This window comes from Phocoena phocoena, chromosome 20 (assembly GCF_963924675.1).
Source record: "Phocoena phocoena chromosome 20, mPhoPho1.1, whole genome shotgun sequence".
Taxonomy (NCBI): domain Eukaryota; kingdom Metazoa; phylum Chordata; class Mammalia; order Artiodactyla; family Phocoenidae; genus Phocoena; species Phocoena phocoena.
Window position 1 is genome coordinate 28,417,102 of NC_089238.1, and position 23,921 is coordinate 28,441,022.

At 40.3% G+C, this 23,921-nt stretch overlaps 1 protein-coding gene and 1 non-coding gene across 2 annotated transcripts in view; both read left to right on the plus strand.

The window, feature by feature from the left end:
* Nucleotides 1-23,921, plus strand: part of CHD9 (chromodomain helicase DNA binding protein 9) — a 241,937-nt gene that overhangs the window by 42,154 nt on the left and 175,862 nt on the right. The gene's annotated exons all lie outside the window — the stretch shown is intronic.
* Nucleotides 16,885-16,957, plus strand: TRNAG-UCC (transfer RNA glycine (anticodon UCC)). Its single transcript has one exon. It is a non-coding gene; the product is annotated as a tRNA-Gly (tRNA).

A 23,921-nucleotide genomic window follows, 5' to 3' on the forward strand; every position in this document is an offset into this window, starting at 1 on the left:
AAAATGCAAGACCATCTAATGGTTAAAGGATTTATTTTATTCCTAACAATAATATACGAGTTTTATAAGCTCTTTCCAAGACAGAATAAGGAGCGTGAAACCTGGCCGATGGGATTATGGAAAGATGGTGACCAAATTATAGTCATGGCTATAACTAACGAGGAAAAACAAGTCAAGAAATATTCAGAGGAAACCTGGTGCAATTTTCTCTTTTTTGAAGCTTAAACAAGACAAGATGGGTTTAAATTGCACCAGGATGGATTTCTCCTTGAAATAAGATGCCCATAATGCCTATGAAACAAACCAGTTGATTAGAAAAATACATGTCTACAGTTTCCATTAGTCCTTAGGCTCTGTGGTATAGAGCATACGTGGTTTTTTTAGTATACCAATTACAATGCCTGTAAATGAAAGTTAAGTATTAATAAATTAATAAAAATAATTAATTAGTGGGTATTATTTACTTGACAAAACTTGCCATGAGGCGAAAGGACCAAGCCTATCTTTTTCATTGTTGGATTCCCAGCACCTAGCACTGTACCTGACACTTCACGGATATTCTTTTTTTGTTTTTCTTTTTTCTTTTTTGGCCACGCACACCGTTTGCGGGACTTAGTTCCCTGACCAGGCATTGAACCCGGACCCTGGCAGTGAAAGCGCTGAGTCCTAACCACTGGACCACCAGGGAATTCCTTTTCAGAGATATTCTTTAAATATTTGTTGAATGAATTAATTTCTTAAATTGCAGCTGCACATCATGTATTTCATCTCCCCAAACTTGATTTAGATATAACTTCTCCAGGAATGCTTATATTACCCAAAGAGAAGCAGATGAACAAAGAGAAGGAATAAGGTGCTCAGGGATGTCTTATCAAGGAAAAAAGCAAAACCTCTTTTTTTTTTTTTCCTGAAGACCTTTTAAGATTAGGACAAGCAACTTTTGTTTGTTGGTTTGTTTTGTTTTGTTTTTGGCCGTGCCATGCAGCATGTGGGATCTTAGTTCCCTGACTGGAGATCGAATCCGGGCCCTTGGCAGTGAGAGCTCGGAGTCCTAACCACTGGACCGCCAGGGAATTCCCAGGACAAGCAACTGTTTATAAAAGCAAAACAGTGGAAAATTTGAATTGTCAAGTAGGATCATGCTTTGAAGTATATTTCTAGCTAAAAGCAGGGGATAAAATAGATACAACTTAGAGACTCTTTAAGATCTGTCCCTGATTAAGTAGGCCTAAGATAAGAGTCTGAAGAATGGCTGCCTGGCTGAACACATCCTTTGGATGTTGTTATCAGCAGCCACTAGATTTGAAAACAGTGCTGAACATGCTTTTAATTGATCTTTGAGGTGCTCTAAGCTACAACTGAAACAGCCTGCCCTTTTTTCTATTTGCTTGAACAAGAGTCTGAAAAGGGAGGCTGAAGAGCTTTCTAATGATATCCTTTACCCTTTCTTCTAAAAAGAACCTATGTTTTCCACTGAGTTAAGGAAATTTCACAACACCCAGGGGCTAAAGTGAAGTTAGTTTTTATTCACTACTGAACCAACTTTCAGATTCTTTTCCTAGAGTGGAAAAGTATCTAAGCTCTTCAAGCTACTATTCGTAATTGCAGAAAGATGGAAAGCATGTTATATTCCATAATATAATGGGGCACAAAACATTTAAGTTATGAATGTACATAAAATGTGTAAGAGATTAAAAAAGCATTCCTAAAGCACTTATCTTTGGTCTGTGAAACAACATTTTCTTTAGTGCCTCAACCTGTGAATGAATGTCAGTAAGATGAATGAGAAGATATTTTGTCCACACACATTTGTTCAGTATTTATTATTATTATTATTTTAATATATTTATTTATATTTGGCTGGGTTGGGTCTTCTTTGCTGTGTGCAGGCTTTCTCTAGTTGCGGCGAGCGGGGGCTACTCTTCGTTGTGGTGCACAGGCTTCTCATTGCGATGGCTTCTCTTTGTTGGGGAGCACAGGCTCTAGGCACACGGGCTTCAGTAGTTGTGGAACGCGGGCTCAGTAGTTGTTGCTCTTGGACTCTAGAGTGCAGGCTCAGTAGTTGTGGCACACGGGCTTAGTTGCTCCGCGGCATGTAGGATCATCCCAGACCAGGGATTGAACCCGTGTCCCCTGCATTGGCAGGCAGATTCTTAACTGTGCCACCAGGGAAGTCCCCAGCTTTTATTATTAATAATTTAATATTATTTATATGAAAATAATAATCCCTTCTTCTGTAGCCAACACAGCTCCCAATCTGGTACACATACATGGTGAGGGTAAGGTAAATTATACCAAAGTCACAAAACTGGTGAGCCCAATGTGAGAAATAACAGTGCCACTCCAACAGTCTTCAGGTTAAAAAAATTATTTGCTGCTGAATTAATATAAATATAATTAAAATATATGTGTTCCTTTTGTCTCAACATGTGTTCCTATATGTGTGTGTGTGTGTATATATACACATATATACCTAATATATGGATTTAATGAATGTAATACTATAAAAAGAAGTTGCTGGCTATGCATTACTTTTTCAAAAACAGCTTTATTGAAATAGTATTTACTTAACATAAAATTCACACTTCAGTGGTATTTAGTATATCCACAGAGTTGTACAAACATCACCACAATCTAATTTTAGAACATTTTCATTACCCCCCCATAAGTACCTATTATCAATCACTCTCCATTCTTCGTCCCCTTCCCTCCAACCCAGTCCTAGGCACCCACTAATCCACTTTCTGTCTCTCTAGATTTGCTTATTCTGGACATTTCATATAAATGGAATCATATATATGGCCTTTTGTATCTGGCTTTTATCATTCTACATAATGTTTTCAGGGTTAGTCCATGTTGTAGCATGTAGCAGTACTCAATCCTTTTTTTAAAAATTATTTATTTATTTAGGCTGTGCTGGGTCTCAGTTGCGGCACGTGGGATCTTCGTTGTAGCATGCAGGATCTTTAGTTGTGGCATGCGGACTCTTAAGTTGCAGCATGCCTGCAGGATCTAGTTCCCCCACCAAGGATCAAACCCAGGCCTCCTGCATTGGGAGCACGAAGTCTTACCCACTGGACCGTCAGCGAAGTCCCCTCAATCCTTTTTATGGCTGAATAATTTTCCTTTGTATGGATATAACACTTTTGTTCATCCATTTGTCAGTTGATGGATATTTGGGTTGTTTCCACTTTGGGGCTATTATGAATAATGCTGCTATGAACATTTATGTGTAAGTTATTGTGTGGACATATGTTTTCATTTCTTTGGGGTTTCTGGGTCATGTAATAGCTATGTTTAACTTTTTGAAGAACTGTTTACCAAAATGGCTGTGCCATTTTACATTCCCACCAGCAAAGTATGAGGGTTCTAACTTCTCCATGTCCTCATCAACACTTGTTATTGCCTGTCTTTTTTATTATAGCCGTCCTAATGGATGTGAAGTGGTATTTCATTGTGGTTTTGATTTGCATTTCTTTAATAACTAATGATTATTAGAGTGTATTTTATTGTGTGCATATTGACCATTGTATATCTTCACTGGAGAAATGTCTATTCAAAAATACTTTGCCCATTTTAAAATTGGATTTTAAAAAAAATGTTGAGTTTTAAGAGCTCTTTATACATCTGGATACTATACCCTTATCAGATGTATGATTTGAAAATATTTTCTGTCATTCTGTAGGTGTTTTTCTTTGAACTTTCTTAATGGTGTTCTTTGAAGCACAAAGGTTTTCTATTTTGATATTCAATTTATTGTTTTCTTCAGTTGCTTGTGCAAAAGTTTTTAATTTTAATGAAGTCCAATTTATATTTTCTTTTGCTGCTTATGCTTTTGGTATCATATATAAGAAACCATTGCCTAACCCAAGTTCTTCTTAGACTCTTATAGTTTAGACTTCTTAGACTTCTTTAGACTTTTCTTCTTAGACTCTTTACCTCTTACATTTAGCTCTATCATCCCTTTACATTTATTTTTTGTATTTGGTGTGAGGTAGGGATCCAATTTCATTCTCTAGCATTTGAATATACAGTTTTCTTTCTCGATTTAAATATCTTGGCACCCTTGTTGAAAATCAATTGACTATAAATGTAAAGGTTTATTTCTGGACTCTCAGTTCTATTCCATTGATCTATGTGTCTATTCTTGTGCTAGTACCACACTGTCCAATTACTGTAGTGTTGTAGTAAGTTTTGAAATCAGGAAGTGTGAGTCTTCCAACTTTCTTCTTTTTCAAGGTTGTTTTGACTATTCTGTGGGCATCACTTCTGTAGGTCTCACTGAAGTAGGGTCTAATCCTTAGTTTTGCAGTTTTAGGATCTTGATTGTATCAGTTTTTCCCCAAAGTGAACAGTACCAGAGTATTGGTTCATACCCCTCAAACTTGCAAGAAAATGCCAAGTTTGATATACCATATACATTTTGAGATAGTCCTTTTTTGGTAACCTCAACCAAAATGCCTATACAGGGAACTCCCCCTTACAAGGTGCCAAATTCGTTGATAAAAGTTTGCTTGATAAACATGGAATTGGAAACTAAGGCTGAGGGAGGAATACAGTGTAATGGTTAAGAGTTACAGGCTTTAGGGCCAATCAGTTCTAAGTTTGAATCCTATCTCTGCCACTCAATGATTGTGTAACCAAGGCAAGATTTTGAACCCTCTCCATCTGTAAAATGGGGAAAATAATCCCTTTCTCATAGAGTTGCTGTGAAGGTAAATTAAAATAACAAATATGCAATACTATAACAAAGTTGGAAGTTGCTGGCTTCCTTGGCTAAACCCTTATAAACCCTTACACAGTACTTGGGACTAGTTAGATTTCAGTAAATGTACCTATTGGAGACACTTGTAGAATGCTTCATTTGGGTTGTGAAGAAAGGATCTCTGACATAGCACAGGCTTCCTAGTGACCTGAAACATCGTGTCTACAGATATGGGGGTCTTTTTGGTTTGAAAGACTTCGGGTAGGAATGGACCCAATTTTACTCTAGAGTGGAATAGAGGATCCTGGAGAGAGCATTGCTACCACCTGGTTCTGGACATTCCATTGCCTGATGGAACTAGTAGGCCAGTGTTGCTAGATTTTGATGTTGATGATATTGATTCTTATTAATTTAAATTGCAAAGAGTAGTGTTTACTGATGTAGCTTCTAAATTCTGGGATTTAGAGCCATCCTTTGCAATGGTTTTTCCAGAGTGCACATATCCAGAAACCTCAGTTACCAAGAATACTACTAAGGGGCTTCCTTGGTGGTGCAGTGGTTGAGAGTCCGCCTGCTGATGCAGGGGACATGGGTTTGTGCCCCGGTCTGGGAAGATCCCACATGCCGTGGAGCGGCTGGGCCCGTGAGCCATGGCCACTGAGCCTGCGTGTCCGGAGCCTGTGCTCCGCAACGGGAGAGGCCACAACAGTGAGAGGCCCGCATACCGCAAAAAAAAAAAAAAAGAATACTACTAAGATTTCAGAAGTAAGCAAAAACTCGTCACTGAGCAAAATAGATGTCAAAAACCCTCATGTGCTTGCGGACTTCCCTGGTAGTCCAGTGGTTAATACTCTGCGCTTCCAATACAGGGGGACCAGGTTTGATCCCTGGTCAGGGAACTATATCCCGCATGCCCCAAATAAAGATCCCACATGTTGCAACGAAGATCCTTAATGCGGCAAAGAAGATCCCGCATGGCACAACTAAGACTGGTGCAGTCAAAAAAGTAAATAAATAAATATTTTTAAAAACGAAAAAAATGGGCTTCCCTGGTGGTGCAGTGGTTAAGAATCCTCCTGCCAATGCAGGGGACACGGGTTCGAGCCCTGGTATGGGAAGATCCCACATGCTGTGGAGCAACTAAGCCCGTGCGCCACAACTACTGAGCCTGTGTGCCACAACTACTGAGCCCACGCGCCTAGAGCCCGTGCTCTGCGACAAGAGAAGCCATTGCAATGAGAAGCCCGCACACCACAATGAAGAGTAGCCCCTGCTCGCCGCAACTAGAGAAAGCCTGTGTGCAGCAACAAAGACCCAACGCAGCCAAAATTAATTAATTAATTAAAAACAAAAAAACTCATGTGCTTAACTCACAGGAGAACCCCACAGAAAATCTTTACTCAAATCTTGAAAGTCTAAACTAATAGAAGTTTATCTGTGTCTAGGTTCATAGTACAATAGAAGCATTAAAAACAAAACAAAAAAAAAAACGAAAGAAGGTTGTTAGGTAGGACAATGGAGCAGTGTCAGCCCAGGAGTGATAAAGGAGACAAAAAAACCTGAAAGCAAACAAACAAAAAAAAACAGATGTAAATTTAATCATAAAAACAGCATTCTAGAGGTCATTATTATAGGGACAAATCTACATAATTTTGAGGGCATTCATTGGTCATAATAAACTGCAATAGTGTTGATAATGATGCTCCTTAATCACCAAACTTTATTTTTTCAAAGGGCTGTATTCAAGAAAATGTGAGTTTTCTTGGGGAGAAGTTCTGTCAAGTAGGTAAAGTTGATAAATGAGATGTTACTGGCCTTAGATTTGACTCAACAGGTTGGATTTGCAAACTAAAGTGGTATTCAAATAAGTAGTGTAAGCGAGCTCAGAGATGAACTGTTTCCGTGCATTCTTATCCTAGTGGTGTAGCTGTTATTAAGTATCCTTGAGGGGAATCGAAACTGTAATTGTAACTTCTCTCTCAGCAGGGTTTTCTCCTAACCCTTTCAGTATCTCAGCTAAATAGAGTTGTGTTGCTCTACTCTGGAGAGCCTTCATGCGGAATATGAAGAATGAAATTACTTGGCAACTAGCACTCTGTATACCGCGGCCATTCCATTCTGGTGAGGCATAAACAAGCACAGTGACATTGCTCTATGCTTCTTTGTGAAGACAGAAAGTCAAGAGATTTCTGTCAACTGTAAAGTGAATGTTAGATATCACCCTCCTAGGATTTGAAACGGTAAACAGTTACGAACAAACATCAGGGAGGCTGGCTGAAGTTCTAACGTTCCATTATTTTGTCTTCTCTCGTTCTAATATGGATGCTGAAGTTTTAGTCAGGTATTAAAGCCAGCTCAGGGCCTGAAAGAGAGACCGGTAGAATTTTAGAATCGGAAGGCTTTTAGAAAAATGTGTCCAGCCTCTTCATTTCACAGAAGGGAAAACCGAGGCCTTGGGACACGTTATGATTTAATGTAGGTCACTCAGTTAATTAGTGACAGAGCGAGAGGGAACCCAGGTTTCCCCACGCCTTCTCAGGCCGCGGTTTTCTATACGCCCCCTACTTCTGGCCCAGCGTCACCTTCTCCCCCGCCCTTTTTTTTTTTTTGGCGGGGGCGGGGGGTCTTTCTTTCCCTTCATAGCTGTTTAATTTAGAACGTGGGCCTGACCATGGAGATGACTAGGTGTGTCAGCCCCAGCTCTCTACCACTCGAGGTGCGTACTCTCTCTAGATTAGGGTTTGGTGCTGGATCTCTCCTCAGCCTGGTGCCTTTTCCGCGGCAGGTGCTTAGCACCTGGACTGAATCGCTGCATCATCGCGGCGACACTCTCCTTGCTCCCGATTTTAAAGCACAGGCGTGTGCCACCGCAGTCTCAGAGCGAAGTGAGAACCAGGGTCCAAGACTACGGCTGTGTCAAGAGGGAGGCTCTAGAAACTCTCGCGGTTCCTCGGCGGCCCCGGGCCCAGCGTGTGAGTGACCTCGGCGCCGACCCCGCCACCGGTCAGCTCGCGGCTAGGGCGTGCCTGCCGGGCCTGACGTGGCGGCCGGGCCGCGGGGAGGGGAGAGGCCGCCGCGAGGGCGCGGCCTGACGTGGCGGCCGCGGCGGGGCGGCGACGGGAGCCCGGGCCACTGCACTGCCCCGCGCTCCGGCCAGAGGGCGCCCGGCCCCAACACTTCCCCGCCCCGAGGCCGCCCAGGGCTCTCGGAGTAACCGCACCGGCGATTGGGTCGGCGGCGCGCGGGGCCATGTTGGAGCCGGGCGGCGACCCCGCCTCCCGCCGCCCTCCGCCCCAGGTCGGGCCGGGCCGTGAGGGAAGGGGAGCGGCAGAGAGGATCCTCCCTCCTCGGTCGCCCGACGCGGCGGGAGCAGCGGCGGGAGCAGCGGCGGGAGCTGCCGCCGTCTCCACCGCCCCTCCGAGCCCGGGCCAATCAGCGGCGCGGGCACAAGTATGCAAATGACGCGCCGGTGCTGCCGGAGTGCCGCTCGCAGGGGCTGGTGGGGTCGCGCTGGGGGAGTGAACTGGGCCAATCAGGCGGGTGCGTGGCGGCGCGGGGGAGGCGGTGCCCCTTCACGCCTCCCTCCTCTCCCTCCCGGCCCCGCGCTGACAGGGGGGCCTGGCCGCGCCGCCGGTAAGTGCCGCAGCTGCCTGTCGCTGCCACCCGCCGCCCCAGGCGTGGGGAGAAAGCCTGGGGGCGCCGCAGGGCAGTGGCCGCTGCTCAACTGGTGGGGAGAGGCGGGGGCGGGTTCTGTCAGCCGGGTGGTCGCCTGAGGCCGCCCCCGCCCGGCCAGCCGCGCGTGTCAGTCTCGGTCGAAGCGGGGGGCGCAAGGGGCGCCTCAGTCATGGCGAAGCCCGAGAACCCGTGAGCGGCGGTGAGTACGTGCCGCCGCCACTCCGCCGAGGTGGGGGGGTCGGGGCAGGCCGGGCCGCGTTGCCGCCGCCGAGGTGAGGGGCCGGCCCCCGGGGGCGGGCGGGCGAGAGCGCGGGGAGGCCGGGGAGGGGCCGCTGCCCGCACGTGCGGCCCAGCCCGCCCGCGGCCAGCCCCGCTCCTGTCATGGCTGCGGGCTGCTGCCCCCGCCCCCCAGCACGCAGACCCCGGGGTCCGGACCCGGCCGCAGCGCCTGTTGCGTCGGATGGAGGTGAGGGCAGGGCGGGCCGGGCGTGGGTAGGCAGGGCCCCCCTTCCCTGCCCCGTGTGAGGTCGGGGCCTCCCCGTCCGCTCGCTTCCCTCCGGAGGGTCGGGCTTCCCTCCATTCTGCAGCCTCTTCCCCCGCCCGCCTGCTTTCTCGCCTCCGTGACTCATGACAAGGCGTCCCGCGCGAGTGCTGGGTGCCCTCGAGCCCTGGACGCCCTCGGCGCTTTTCCTGGCCTAGGCGTCCGGGTTACGACCGCGCTGCCTCTCTGTTATCCTCCGTCCCGAGGGCCTCTCCATGTCTGCAGCAGGGCCCGGACCCCGGACCCCACCAGCCCCTGTGTGTGTCGGGCCTCCGCCGCGACTGCTGCTTTCTTGGGATCTGGGTGTGGGACGTGATGGGTGGTTCCAGGGCTCTCTTCGCGGACATGCATCCCAAAGCCAAGCACGACCCAGAAAGCCTGGGTGTCTGACTGGCCTGTCGCAGTCGCCAGCTCAGAGTGGTTTCTGTTTGTTCCTTTTTTGGTTTTGTTTTGCTTTTTTCTTGTTTGGTTTTGTTTTTAAGGAAAATAAAACTTTTCAGAACAAAGTAGACAAGAATTTGTTTTTTTAATGGTGATATTTACAGTGTTACTTTCTTGGAAGACTGGGATTTGACGCTTTTGTGACTTTTATCAGTTTATGTGAAATACTCATAAGTACCTCAGAGTCCCCGCCCCCCGTTAAATAAAGTTTATTTTCCTTAATGCAGTCATTATCGCAGTTTAATTTCTCAGTTTTGCATTCCACTTTTCAGCGTTTCGTTTTCTCCGATTTCAGTCTCACCACTTTTACTAAAGTAGCTATGATCTTGAAAAGGAAAGAGGGCTTGTTTTGTAATGTTACTCTGTCTAAACTCTGTGTATAATTGTACAGGTACTTAGAACCATTAGGTCTACAAACACTTGAATATACAGAAGGTGAACTTAAGGGGGGATTCCACTTTACAGAGGGAGGGTTGTGCTGTGTTTGTTTTTGGTGTTTTTGTTTTTGCAAAAGGATGAACATAGTGTTTCTTTTCTGTTTGATTTACAGTATTTGAATTTAAATGTGACTTTTTGCTAATAGGTAGCACAGAGCCTTCCATATGATTGATATTTGATAAATATTTACTAAATGAAAAATATCTATTGCTCCAAGCAAGTAAAACCATGTATCTTCCAAGACTTTTCTGTTTATGCTTCCATTGCCTTAGCACTTCACATTAAATCGTTGTAGTGTACTACAAAGTATTGGCAGGTCTCACTCCTTGGGGAATTTCCTATAAAATGCAGATCATATAATATAGACATAAAATGATCTGAGAAAAAGCAAAGTAGTTGCCTCCCAGTTTTGCTTCTGGTATCTCTGTCATCCTTGAACGGTTTTAGGAGAGTGAGGGTAATTGAGAGTTAAAAAACAAAAACGTTGTGATTGATTAACTAGGAGAAGATGATGTCCTAAGGACATAGGAAATAGCATTAGGAAGAAAACATTGTGCTGGAGTAACCAGTAAAGCCTTCTTGACTTGGAAGGAGTGCTGATTAGAGAGAATCAGGACTTTTGTCACTTTACTAGCTATATAGATGTAGTCAAGTTTCTTAAATTCTGTGAACCTTAGTTTGCTCCAGTTTGACAATTCTGTGATTCTAAGTATCCTGAGATACTCCTGTGAAATGCAAAAATTATGCTTGGATTTAAGTGTTAGAAAAAGCAGAGGTTTTGAAAGAAATAGTGGTATATTGGTATTTCAGGTACAAGTTGGCCTTAACCGGAAAACATTTTTAGAATAACCTCAAGTAGGCAAGCATGAATAAAGATAAGCAGTGTTGTCAATGGAAAAAGCCCATGACAAGATAAGATTAATGAAATCATAGAATTTTCAATTTGGAAGTATCTCTAGAAACTTTTAACTCCAAACCCCTTATCTAATATAACTGAATGCCTTCCATAAGGCATTGAACTAGACCTTGATAATTTACCTATGGAAACAAGATAGAACTGAAGGAGGGGCTTGTGTAAATTTAGGAGGCAGGAACTGAAGTAACATTACAGATTTAGAAGTAAAATCTTTCGAAGCTTCTACCAATAGTAAAATTAAAATGTTGGTACATATGAATATTTTAGATTTTCTGAAGTTATATCATTGAAATAAATGTAGAACAAGAAAAAGTCAACTGCTTCGACAGAAGAAAAAAATGAAGTCCTAGAGAGATCAAAGGCTATAAAGGAAAAATAAATATGATTGAAATAGTAGATCTACTGGGGAAATTTCATCAGGTGTCAGTATAGTGAATAAAGAGCACAGTGATAAGAATATGGAAACTTGAGGTAGTTGGTCAGAGTGAAAATGAGTTATGAAAACTAATTATGAGAGTGTGTTGTCATAAACGTTTGAAAAACTTTAAAAGCCAAAGATGAGAATTAGAAGGGATTTATGGAGACTGAGGTAGAATGATTTTATTGTAACCTTTCAAATGTTTTGTAGATGTTGTGGTCTTAACGTGATTAACATGTTTTAACAAAATACAGATTTCTTACATGATGAGAGATTTAGTATTTTTACACTTATCTACTTTGTAAATATAAGTTGCCACATTCCAGTTCTATAATTGTCTTCTAACACTTTGTGTCTCTTAACTCCTTATATGGGCTTCACTCCCCATACATTCTACCTCTCCAGATTTTACCAGTCTGAATACTCAGGTCAAATTCCACCTTGTGAATAAAATCATCTCTCATCATTGTAGCCCTTAAGGATTTCTCCTTCCCATGAAATCATACCATTATTTGTCTCACCTATTTGACATCAAGTACAATTTCCTGGCATTCCTCCTATTGTATTGCCTTTGAGTTTGCAGGAACACCTTCTGCTCCTCTCTTTTGGTAACAGTTTGCTCCTCTCTTTTGGAAAGTTGATCACGTGACGATGGGAGACCCAGAGGAGGGGAAGCCACTTAGAGCTGTAATTTGTTTCCTGGATTCTAGGTCATGCACATCCATTCATTCATCCACTAAGCAGATTTATTAAGTGATCCTTTTACTTATTAATTTATTATATGTAGTGTAATCCTTGCATTTGTAGAATCTACAGCATAATAGTGGAAAGACATAATGAACAAGCAAATAAATGTAAAATTACAATTTGGGGTGAATTCAGTAAGGGAAAAGAGTGCTATGAGAGAAAAATGGTGAGGGCTTTAGTTTGTACGGTCAGAGAAGGCCTCTCAGGTGGTGATATTTAAGTCAAGACATAAAGAATAAGAAACCAGGCAGGAAAAGAGTTTCCTAGAATGGAAAAAATACGTATGAAGGCAGGAGAGAGGTTAATATGTTGGAAGGAATGAAAGAAGTTCAGGGTGGCAAGAGGATAATAATGGAGGGAAACCGTGCAAGATGAAATGAGAGAGGCAGAGAGCAGATCATGCAGGCCCATGCAGGGCCTTGAAGGACATGTTAAAGACTTCTGGGTTTTACTAAGGATATTGCAGTCATTGAAGATTTTGAAGCAGAGGAGTAATATACTTTAAATTTTTAAAACATCACTTTGGCTGAAAATGGATTGGAGAAGGGCAAGGGTAAAAGCAAAGACATTGTGCTACTACAGTTGTTGAGGTAAGACATGATGATAACTGGAACTAGGGTAGCAGCTGTAGAGATGAAGGAATGGAAGAGGATATATGTGTATATGTATATCCAAAGTTTGATTTGATAGAGACAGGAGATGGGAATGGTGGCGCAGTTGACAACTGCATGATGAATTGGGTGTAAATGAAAGGTGTCAAGAATGACCTCCATGGACTTCGGCGCAGTGGTTAAGAATCCGTCCGCCTGCCAATGCAGGGAACATGGGTTCGAGCCCTGGTCCGGGAAGATCCCACATGGCCGCGGAGCAACTAAACCTATGCGCCACAACTACCGAAGACCCCACACAGCCAAAATAAAATATAAGTAAATAAATTAAAAAAAAAAATGATCTCCACGTTCCTGGCTTGAGGAATTAGGTAGATGATGGTGAGACGTACTGAGAAGAAGATAGGGGGAGAAAAAGGATTGGTGAGAAATCAAGGTTTGAACAGTATCCATAGACAAGTGCTTCAGAAGGTGAGGACTGGTTTTATCTGAGTGCTGGCTCTCAGGATAGCTTTAGCTCTGTGTGTGACAGCACACTAAGACATAGTACGTGTTTTTAGCATTTTTTTCTATTAAAAGAATTTATTTATTTATTTTTGGCTGCCTTGGGTCTTAGTTGCTGTGCGCAGGCTTGCTCTAGTTGCAGGGAGCGGGGGCTACTCTTTGTTGTGGTGCCCGGGCTTCTCATTGCGGTGGCTTCTCTTGTTGCGCAGCACAGGCTCTAGGCACGCGGGCTTCAGTAGTTGTGGCTCGCGCATTCTAGAGCACAGGCTCAGTAGTGTGGCTCACGGGCTCTAGAGTGCAGGCTTGGTAGTTGTGGCGCGCAGGTTTGGTTGCTCCGCCGCATGTGGGATCTTCCCCGACCAGGGCTCGAGCCTGTGTCCCCTGCATTGGCAGGCGGATTCTTAACCACTGTGCCACCAGGGAAGTCCCCATAGAATGCGTTTTGAGACGAAAGACTGGGCTTCCTATTTATGTTAGAAAAATTGGTAACTGAAATGATCTTACTTTTTAACAATGTACTTCAGTTTTTGAAAGTTTATTTGTGAATATCTTAATATAGATTATATTAAATATGAAGGTTTGAGAAAAAAGAACTAGAACGTAGTATTAGATGGGTTTATGTATTACTTGGGTGATGGTGTGGAATAGAAAAGTCTTGTTTTTTTGATATTCTCAGGAAATTAACAATCTGAAAGTTATTAGCTTGTAGGCAGTCTGATATTAAATGTATCATTTAAAATGAGGCTTTGGGTGCTTATGAGTAAAAATTATAGCTTATGTCATTAGTAGCTATTATTTATCAAATAGCTGTAGATATTGATGTTTCTGTTGTAATTTGGCATAATTAAATGTAGTTAGCTAAATGAATATCTAAGGGTTTTTGGTGTGTTTTTTTTGGTTATGCTTTAGAACTTTTTTAACCAGTAATTTTAGACACTGTTACTGCTACAAACGGACGTGGTTTGAAGTTTGGGGGGAAAGAAAGTATCTTTTTTGGCCATTGGTTATTTCAGTTTAGTTTACCTGAGTAAGCAGCAGCCCTGTAAAGCTTATTAAATTTTATCCTAGAGGAATTCCTGGCAGTCCAGTGGTTAGGATTCCATGTTTTCACTGCCAAAGGCCTGGGTTCAGTCCCTGGTTGGGGAACTAAGATCCCACAAGCCATGTGGCCAAAAAAAACATAAAAAAACCCAAAAAAAACGAATATTGGAAATCAGTGGTTATTCTTCTGAAAGATAACTGCTAATATATCTTGTTAATTCTTTTATAAGAGGGAAAAAATGGTGAGGACAATGATTAGGTTTCATATATTTTGCATAAAATTTGTTTTATCTTAAAATTTTGTGCTTTACTACAGTTTGAGTAAATTAAAATTTTTTTTCCCATGGAATTAGCTGACTTGAATTCAATATATTTCTCTCTATATTTTCTTAGTTATCTTTGAAGGAGTTGCAGTAATTTTATGGGGGCAGAAACTAAAGTACAGGAGGACAAGAAAATGGGTATTTGGAAAATGGAGGCAGTGGATAATTTATTTTCAATATTTGTCTTTGAATAGGATAGAAACAAGATAATTTCATTTGTACATTTACATTTTTGAGGTAGGAGAGATCTGATGCCTAAAGTTAGAAGGAAAGCAGGCAATTGCAGCGGGTGATTAAAGATCCTCGAGAGAGGTGGAATGTATGGGTGTAAGTCCCTTTGAAAGGCTAGATGGAATGGTAGGTATTAAGAGGTGAAAGATTTATCTTTGGGGAAGAGTCATGCTTCCTCTTCTGAAAATAGTATTTATAGAAGAAAAAAGGGATAGATGCAAAGACAGATACATGACTTCTGTAAAGATGATTGGTGACTTTCAACTGGAAAACCTCAGAAGTGTAAGAGGCAAAATTGTTTTGGGGTGAGAATGGGGAAGTTAGGATTGAAGAATTGAGGAGAGAAAACAAATAACTGCAAAGAGATAGCCTAGAAGCGTAGGAAAATGAATTTAAACATTAAACAAAAGCAAGGACCACATTGAAGGTAAAGGTTTGGTTCCAGGCAAATAGTAAATATTATAAATATTACAGATATTCAGAAACATTGAATTGGACTGAGGCAAGGAGGTAAAATTACAGTGGTGATGTTAATAAACTATGGTGGGTTGAGTGAGTGAAAAAGAACACAAGGGTTTTGAAGGTGATGAGAGGACAGCATTGGAGATAATTAGTGAAAGAGTCTGAGGAGGTCTAGAAAAGCCTAACAGCCATGGGAAGGTTTGAATGACTATAGGTTGTTGGGAAGTCAGAAAAGAGATGACAGGTATGAGAGGGAAAGCTGCATTTATTAAGCACTTACTATATTTTAGGAACTTTGTATTTTTAAACTCTGCAACAACCTTGCAAGTTAGTGATAATCAACCTGGGTCTCAGTTTTTAGTGTATTTCAAACTTTGGAAAATTCTTCACTTAAATCAGTTTCTTGTTTTTAATGTTAATAGTATACACACACACTCTCTTAATTTGATTATGAGTATGATTGATGTTCAGGACCACTTCAGTTAAACAACTTGACCTGACTCAGTAGCAACTAGGAAACTTATAATCTGTCTTCAATATCAGCCCCAAATTAGTTATTCCCAGTTAGCTTTTACCGAGAGGAGAGATGAGATTGTATTTTTAAAGATTTCCCTTTCTGTGAGATGCAAAGCAAAGCTAAATTAAGTATGTATGCCAACAAAGTAAGTTTCAATAATTGAATTTAGTAAGTGGCGATCTACAGACTGAGATGTTAATATGAGCATCAGTTGAGTGCTATTAGATTAGTGGTTTCAGTTCTTTTAAACCAAGGAATGCTTTGTTTTTAAAAAATCCTACTTGACAGATCAATCTGTAAAGTAAAAGAATATATGGGGTGGAATCTTTTATAGGGGAAGAAATGGGGGAAGGGGTGGTCTAAAGCCCTTTCTTTCTTTGGCTAAGGATCACCCAACAATCTAGGGAGCACAGTTTGAAAACAGTATTTACGCAGTACTTTATATGAGTTATTTACTACAGTTCTATGAGATCAGTACTATTACAATCCCCATTTTGCAGATGAAGAAACTGAGCTTCAAAATGATTGACTTGCCTAAGATTACATAGCTAACAAGTGATAAAGCTTACCAGTCTCTTTTCAGAGCCCTTACTTTTAACCACTATGCTATAGGGTCCCTTGTAGAATAACTTATCAATGAAAGCAAAATTCTTTGAGGGATAAGCTTCAGTTGGATCACTGAGACATTCTGTGTGTGTGTGTGTGTGTGTCTGTGTGTGTGTGTGTGTGTGTGTGTGTAGTGTATATATAGCCTAAAATATACTGCTTTAACCATTTTTTTTTTTTTTTTGCGGTACGCGGGCCTCTCACTGTTGTGGCCTCTCCCGTTGCGGAGCACAGGCTCCGGACGTGCAGGCTCAGCGGCCATGGCTCACGGGCCCAGCCGCTCCGCGACATGTGGGATCCTCCCAGACCGGGGCACAAACCCGCGTCCCCTGCATCGGCAGGCGGACTCTCAACCACTGCGCCACCAGGGAAGCCCTGCTTTAACCATTTTTAAGTGCATTTCAGTGGAGGCATACTTCAAGTCATAAAAATGGTACATTGTTGCTTAAAAGAATGCTTTTGAATCTCAATTTTTGGTGTAACTATTAAGGATTGAGAGGTTTTGTTTTGTTTTACGTTATGACATTGAATTCTTGAAAACATTTGGGTATTTACTATGTGCCAGGAATTATACTAGTAGACGTTAGGGATAAAGATGAATAAGAACCATTCTCTGCACTCCTCTTGTTTAGTAGGGAAGACAGACAAGTAGACCAAGAATGATAATATAGTGTGTACAGTGTGGAATACAAAAAATGAATGCTTGGGACTTCCCTGGTGGTCCAGTGGTTAAGACTCTGCACTTCCAATGCAGGGGGCACGGGTTCGACCCCTGTTTGGGGAACTAAGGTCCCACATGCTGCATGGCATGGCTGAAAAATAAAAAAATAAATTAATGAATGCTTAACCTTTCCAGAGGGCCGGGTTGTGTGTGTGTGTGTGTGTATGTGTGTGTGTGTGTGTGTACTGGCTTCCTAGAGATGGTAGAACTTGAGTTTAATATCAGAAGCACTAAATAGAGTAACAGGGGTGGTGGGAAAGTGATATTATAGGTGAAGAGAACTTCCTGTATGTATTAATGGAGATGTGAGAAAGTTTGATGAATTCAGGCAACATTTCAATATGGTTAAGGCATGGATTACCTGTGGGGGAATCGAAGCAAATATGGGTAGAGAGGCATTGATATCTTTAGTAAGGGAATAAAATGAGCAAGCATATATATTGGGAGGGCAAAGATGAGTTTTGGCATATTGATGATACTGCTGGTTAGTATAAATATTTTTTAAACGAGTTGGAAACTAAGTACAATCAGATATAACAGGCTCTTAGTAATTTTTCTGCAAGCCAACGTAGAATCTTGATATATGTTCTTAGTTCTACAGGTCAGTGAGAGGGAAATACATATATGTTGAGCACTTACTATATTTTAGACTTTATTCTTCTGAACTCTGTAACAGCTCTGCAGTGTAGATGGTCAGGTGAGGAAAAAGAATTTAAAAGAACTGCTGAAGGTTATACAGCTTAGAGATGGCAGAATTTGAACTCACGCCTGAGCTCCTTCAACTATGCCATGGCTGATTGGTATTTGCCAGATATTTTTCTTATTGACTAGTGATCTGATTTATTTTATAACTAATCAGCTGGATGGATACCTTATGCAGTTAGATTAATCTGAAACATACCAAGAAAACAGAACAGACATAAGGATGGGATTTAATAGAGTTCTGTACACAAATGTTAATAGAGATTGGAATACATGACTTGTAAAGCTTCTTATCTTGACTTCTGTGGTGATTTTGTGTATTGTACATTAATAAAACAACCTAAGTTATGTTAAATTGTCTACTGGGAATAATTTTGAAGGATGTTTTTCTGGATAACTATTAGAAATTAGTTTATTTCTCTGTTAAGTTCTAGTTTTTGCTGGTGTTCATGTTGTTATATGTTAAGGTCATACTAGCCTGAAAATTTTTTTTAAATGAGGACAGTGATACTCCTACAAATAGTAGAAGAATAGAACAATCGTAACATAATAATTATTATTGTTTTTAGAATTTTAGGTATAGAACATTATGGTTGATGTCTTCAAGAGGAAAAAATAATGTTTTTTTTTAAGTTAAAAGGTATTTTTAAAGTTAAATCTCATAAGCTTTTATTTTAGAATATAGAGCCCACTACTTTTTATCTTAATGAGGATTTTAATCTTTTTTTCCTGATATCTCTAGTTTGGTTGGGGTAGGTGTTTTGTGAATATGTGAGTAGAAAATAAACCAAGTAGACAGTGTTGAGTTATAAGACACCTTCACAAGCATTCAGTCCAAACCTGTCATTGACAAGGTAACTGGGGGGCCAGACGGTTAAGTATATTGTCACACTTTCAGTTAGTTACAGGGATTAGAATTTTGGTCTCCTGGTAGGGGGAAAACAAATAATACTAATAGGTTTTAGTCTATAATATTGGATAAGGAAATTTCTCTTTTGGATCCTTTCAGTCTACTTTGAACATGTCTGTTTAAGCTTATACGTAACTATCAGGTAAATTGAGGAGAGACACAGTTGATGTTCATATTAAAGAATTAAGTTTCATAGTATAGTATTTTGGTTAGAAGTTTTCTCAGCGGGTTAGGTCTGATAATTGGGTCGCAGTTTGGGATTTGGTATCCAGACATCTTCTACTCTACTTCCCATAAAATAGCTAAGTATACTACTGAAGGGTAGATTCTATAGCGTATCATGCTTCTTGTTCAAAAAGAATTTGAAAAATACTGGAAAAAATTTTAATGGGCCATAATATACGTACAATGGAGTGTTATTCAGCCTTAAAAAGATAGGAAGTTCTGACATATGCTACAACATGGATGAACCTTGAATATATTATGCTAAGTGAAATAAGCCACTTACACACACACACACACACACACACACACAAAAACACATTGTATAATTCCCCTTAGATGAGGTATCTAATGTAGTCACATTCTTTAGAAACGGCAGAATGGTTGTTGCCAGGGGTTGGGATTGGAGGAAGGAGAATGGGGAGTTGTTTAAATAAATGGGTACAGGATTTCAAAGTTGCAAGATGAAAAAATTCTACAGATTGGTTACACAGCAGTCAATATGCTTAAAACTACTGAACTGTACACTTAAAAATGGTTAAGATGGTACATTTTATGTATATTTTACCACAATTAAAACTTTAAAATATTTTGTGCTTTGGGGACAAAAACACTAATTTGAAAAGATATATGCACGCCTGTGTTCATTGCAGCACTATTTATAATAGCCAAGATATGGAAGCAACCCAAGTGCCCATCATTAGATGAACAGATAAAAAAGATGTGGTATATATAGAAGAAAGAATGCAGTCTTGCCATTTGCAATAACATGCATGGCCCTAGAGGGTATTATGCTAAGTGAAATAAGAGAAAGACAAATACTGTATAATTTTACTTGCATGTGGAATCTGAAAAACAAAACAAGGTCATAACAAAACAGAAACAAGAATTATAGATACGGAGAACAAACAGGTGGTTGCCAGAGGAAAGAGGGTGGGAGAGGAAAGAAAGAAGTGAGGGAGATTGAGAGGTACAAACTTCCAGTTGCAAAAATAAACGAATCACTGGTATGAAAGGTACAGTGTGGGGAATATAGTTAATAACCAAGTAATATCTTTGTATGGTGACATCATGATTAGACTTATCATGGTGATCATTTTGAAATGTATAGAAAAAGACTCTTGTGTAACAGGAACTAACATAATGTAGGTGAATTACACTTCAAAAACAAACATACAAACAAACTCATAGAAACAGGTCAGATTTGTCATTACCAGAGGCGGGAGTAGTGGCTGGGGGGAGGGGAATTGGATGAAGGCCATCAAAAGGTACAAGGTAAAGTATAAGATAAACAAGTATTAGGGATGTAGTGTACAACATGATAGAATTAACACTTCTGAATGTTATATATGGAAGTTGTTGAGAGTAAATCCTAACAGTTCACATCACAAAAAATTTTTTTTCTATTCAATTTTGTATCTATATGAAATGATGGATGATCTCTAAACTTACTGTGATAACAGTTTCATGATGTATGTAAGTTAGATCATTATGCTGTACACTTTCCACTTACACAGTGCTGTATGTCAAGTATATCTCAGTAAAACTGGAAGAAAAAAACTAAAAATATTTTTAAATGGGTCATAAGCTTAATGTCCAGATAACCCCTAATGCCATTTTTAAAGAAAGTTTCACGTAAGATTTTTTAAAAGGGCAAAAACAGTTTCTGCCTTAGGTAGAATTCCTTCTTTGCCACCTACCCAAATAGAAAGTTTTGTGTGTATATGACATGAATAAGTATTTTTTTTACTGCTTACTGTATGATAAGGATAAATTTCTGACCTCTTAGAACTTACATATTCTGGGTAACATAAGCTTTAAACAAAATAAATATGTAAAGTATATAGAATGTTAGCTAATACTAAGGCAAAAAGTGGGGGGACAGAGATGTGAAGTATTGGAGGAGAACGATGACGTTTTAAATAGGTTGGTCAGGAATGACCTCACCGAGAAAGTTACTTTTGAGAAAAGAATTTATAGGAAATGAGGGAAGAGTGTATTCAGCAAGTGCAAAGGCCCCGAGATAGGAGCGTGCTTGGCTTTGTGTGTGTTTGTGAATATATATATATATATATATATATATATATATATATATATATAAACATAAAATTTGCCATTTTAAACATTATGTATACAATTCAGTGGCATTTCCATTCACAGTGTTGTGTAACCATCACCACTATTTCCAATTTTCTTCATCACCCCAAACAGAAACTCTCCTTAAATATCCCCACTTCCCCTCTTACCAGCTCCTGGTAGCCTCTAATATTTCTGTTTCTATGAATTTACCTATTCTAGATATTTTGTATAAGAGGAATCATACAGCATTTCCCCTTCTGTGTCTGCCTTTTATACTTGGCACAGTGTTTATAAGGTTCATCCCTGTTGTAGCATGTATCAGAATCTTACCCCTTTTTGTGGTTGGATAATATTCTATTTTATGTTTATACCAAATTTTGTTTATCAGTTAGAGTTTTTCAACTTTTGGCTATTGTGAATAATGCTGCTATGAATATTGCTGTATAAATATCTGTTTGAGTCCCTGTTATTAATTCTTTTGGGTGTATAGTGTATACCTAGGAATAGAACTGCTGGGTTATATGGTAATTCTATGTTTAACTTTTTGAGGAACCACCACACTCTTTTCCACATTGGCTGTCCCATTTTACATTCCTACCAGCAGTGTAGGAGGGTTTCAGTTTCTCCACATTCTCCTCAATGCTTGTTATTTTCCCTTATGTTATAGCATCTGTAGTAGGTATGAAATATCTCATTGTGATTTTGATTTGCATTCCCTTAGTGACTGTTGAGTAACTTTTCATGTGTTTATTGGCCATTCCTTTAAGTTGGGTTGTCTTTACAGTATTTAATTGTAGGAATTCTTTATAAATTCTGGGTATTAAACTATTATTAGATATGATTTGCAAATATTTTCTCCCATTTTGTGAGTTGTCTTCACTCTTTTGATACTGTCTTTTGATGCACAAGTTTTCAGTTGTTATGAAGTCCAATTTATCTATTTTTTTCTATTTTCGCCCATGCATTTAGTGTTATATTTAAGAAATCATTGCCAAAACGAAAGTCATGAAGATTTGCCTCCATGTTTTCTTCTGAGTGTTAGAATTTTAGCTTTTAAATTTGGATCTTTGATCTGCTTGTGTTAAATTTTATATATGGTATAAGGTAAGGGTTCAGCTTCATTCTTTTGCAGGTGGCTCTTCAGTTTTCCTAGCATCAGTTGTGGAAGAGACTGTTTTTCCCCATTGAATGGTCATGGTACCCTTGTCAAAAATCAATTGACCAGGGCTTCCCTAGTGGCACAGTGGTTGAGAGTCCGCCTGCTGATGCAGGGGACACAGGTTTGTGCCCCAGTCTGGGAAGATCCCACATGCCGCGGAGCGGCTGGGCCCGTGAGCCATGGCCGCTGAGCCTGAGCATCCGGAGCCTGTGCTCCGCAATGGGAGAGGCCACAACAGTGAGAGGCCCGCGTACCGCAAAACAAACAAACAAACAAAAAACATCAATTGGCCATAGATGTGAGGGTTTATTCCTGGGCTTTCAGTTCCATCCCGTTGGTCTGTATGTCTGTCCTTACCACACTGTTTTGATAATTGTAGTTTTGTAGTAAGTTTTGAAACCGAGAAGTGTGAGTCTTCCAACTTTGTTCTCTTTCAAGATTGTTTTGGCTGTTCTGGGTCCCTTGAAATTCCATATGAATTTCTGCAAAAAAACATCGTTGGAATTTTGATAGGAATTGCATCGAATCTGTAGGTCACTTTGGGTAGTATTGTCATCTTAACAATATTATGTCTTCCAATTCATGTCTTTGATTTATTTTTCTTTAATAAATTTATTTAATTTATTTATTTTTGGCTGCTTTAGGTCTTCATTACTGTGCATGGGCTTTCTCTAGTTGCCGTGAGCGGCAGCTACTCTTCATTTGCAGTGCCCAGGCTTCTCATTGTGATGGCTTCCCTTCTTTCAGAGCACGGGCTCTAGGCACGCGGGCTTCAGGAGTTGTGGCTCGCGGCCTCTAGAGCACAGGCTCGGTAGTTGTGGCGCACGGGCTTAGTTGCTCCGTGGCATGTGGGATCTTCCCAGACCAGGGCTCAAACCTGTGTCCCCTGCATTGGCAGGTGGATTCTTAACCACTGTGCCACCAGGGAAGCCCCTTGTCTTTGATTTATTTAGATTTCATTATTCACAGGATGTCTTTCCATTTATTTAGATATACTTTAATTCCTTTCAGCAATGTTTTGTAGTTTTCAGTGCCCATATCTTACATGGCCTTTGTTAAATTTATTCCTAAGTATTTTTTTAAATGCTATTGTAAATGGAATTTTTTTCTTAATTGCCTTTTTGGAATGGTGATTGCTATCTTACAGAAATACAACTGATTTTTCTGCATAGATTTGTATCCTGCAATTTTGATAAATTCGTTTATTAGCTCTAACTCTGTGTGTGTGTGTGTGTGTGTGTGTGTGTGTGTGTGTGTGTGTGTATTTATAGTTTTCTATAGATCATGTTGTCTGTGAATAGAGATAGTTGTACTTCTTTTTTTCCACTTTGGATGCCTTTTATTTTACTTTTTTTGCCTATTTTGTCCAGCTGAATTTTCCAGTACTATGTTGAATAGAAGTGGTGAAAGTGGGCATCCTTGTCTTGTTCTTGATATTGGGGCAAAAGTTTTCATTCTTTTACCATTGAGTATGATGTTAGCTGTAAGTTGTTCATATATGGCTTTTATCAAACTGGGGACGTTTCTTTCTATTCCTGTTTTACTGAGTGTTTTTATCAGAAAGAGTGTTAGGCTTTGTCAAACACTTTTTCTTCATCAATTGAGTTAATATTGTGTTTTTTCCTTCATTCTGTTAATAAGATAGATGATATTGATTGATTTTTTATATGTTAATTACCTTTATATACCTAGGATAAGTCCCACTAGGTCATGATGTATATGTTGTATATGTGTGTATATATATGTGTATAATCTGCTGGATTTGGTTTTCTAGTATTTTGTTGATGATTTCTTCATCTGTATTCATAAGGGTTATTATTCTTTGGTTGGGTTTTTTGTTTTTGTTTTTTGGTAATGCCTTTGGCTTCAGTATCAGGGTAATGTTGACCTCACAGAATGAGTTAGAAAGTGTTCCCACCTTTTCACTTTTGTGGAAGAGTTTGAGAAGGATTGGT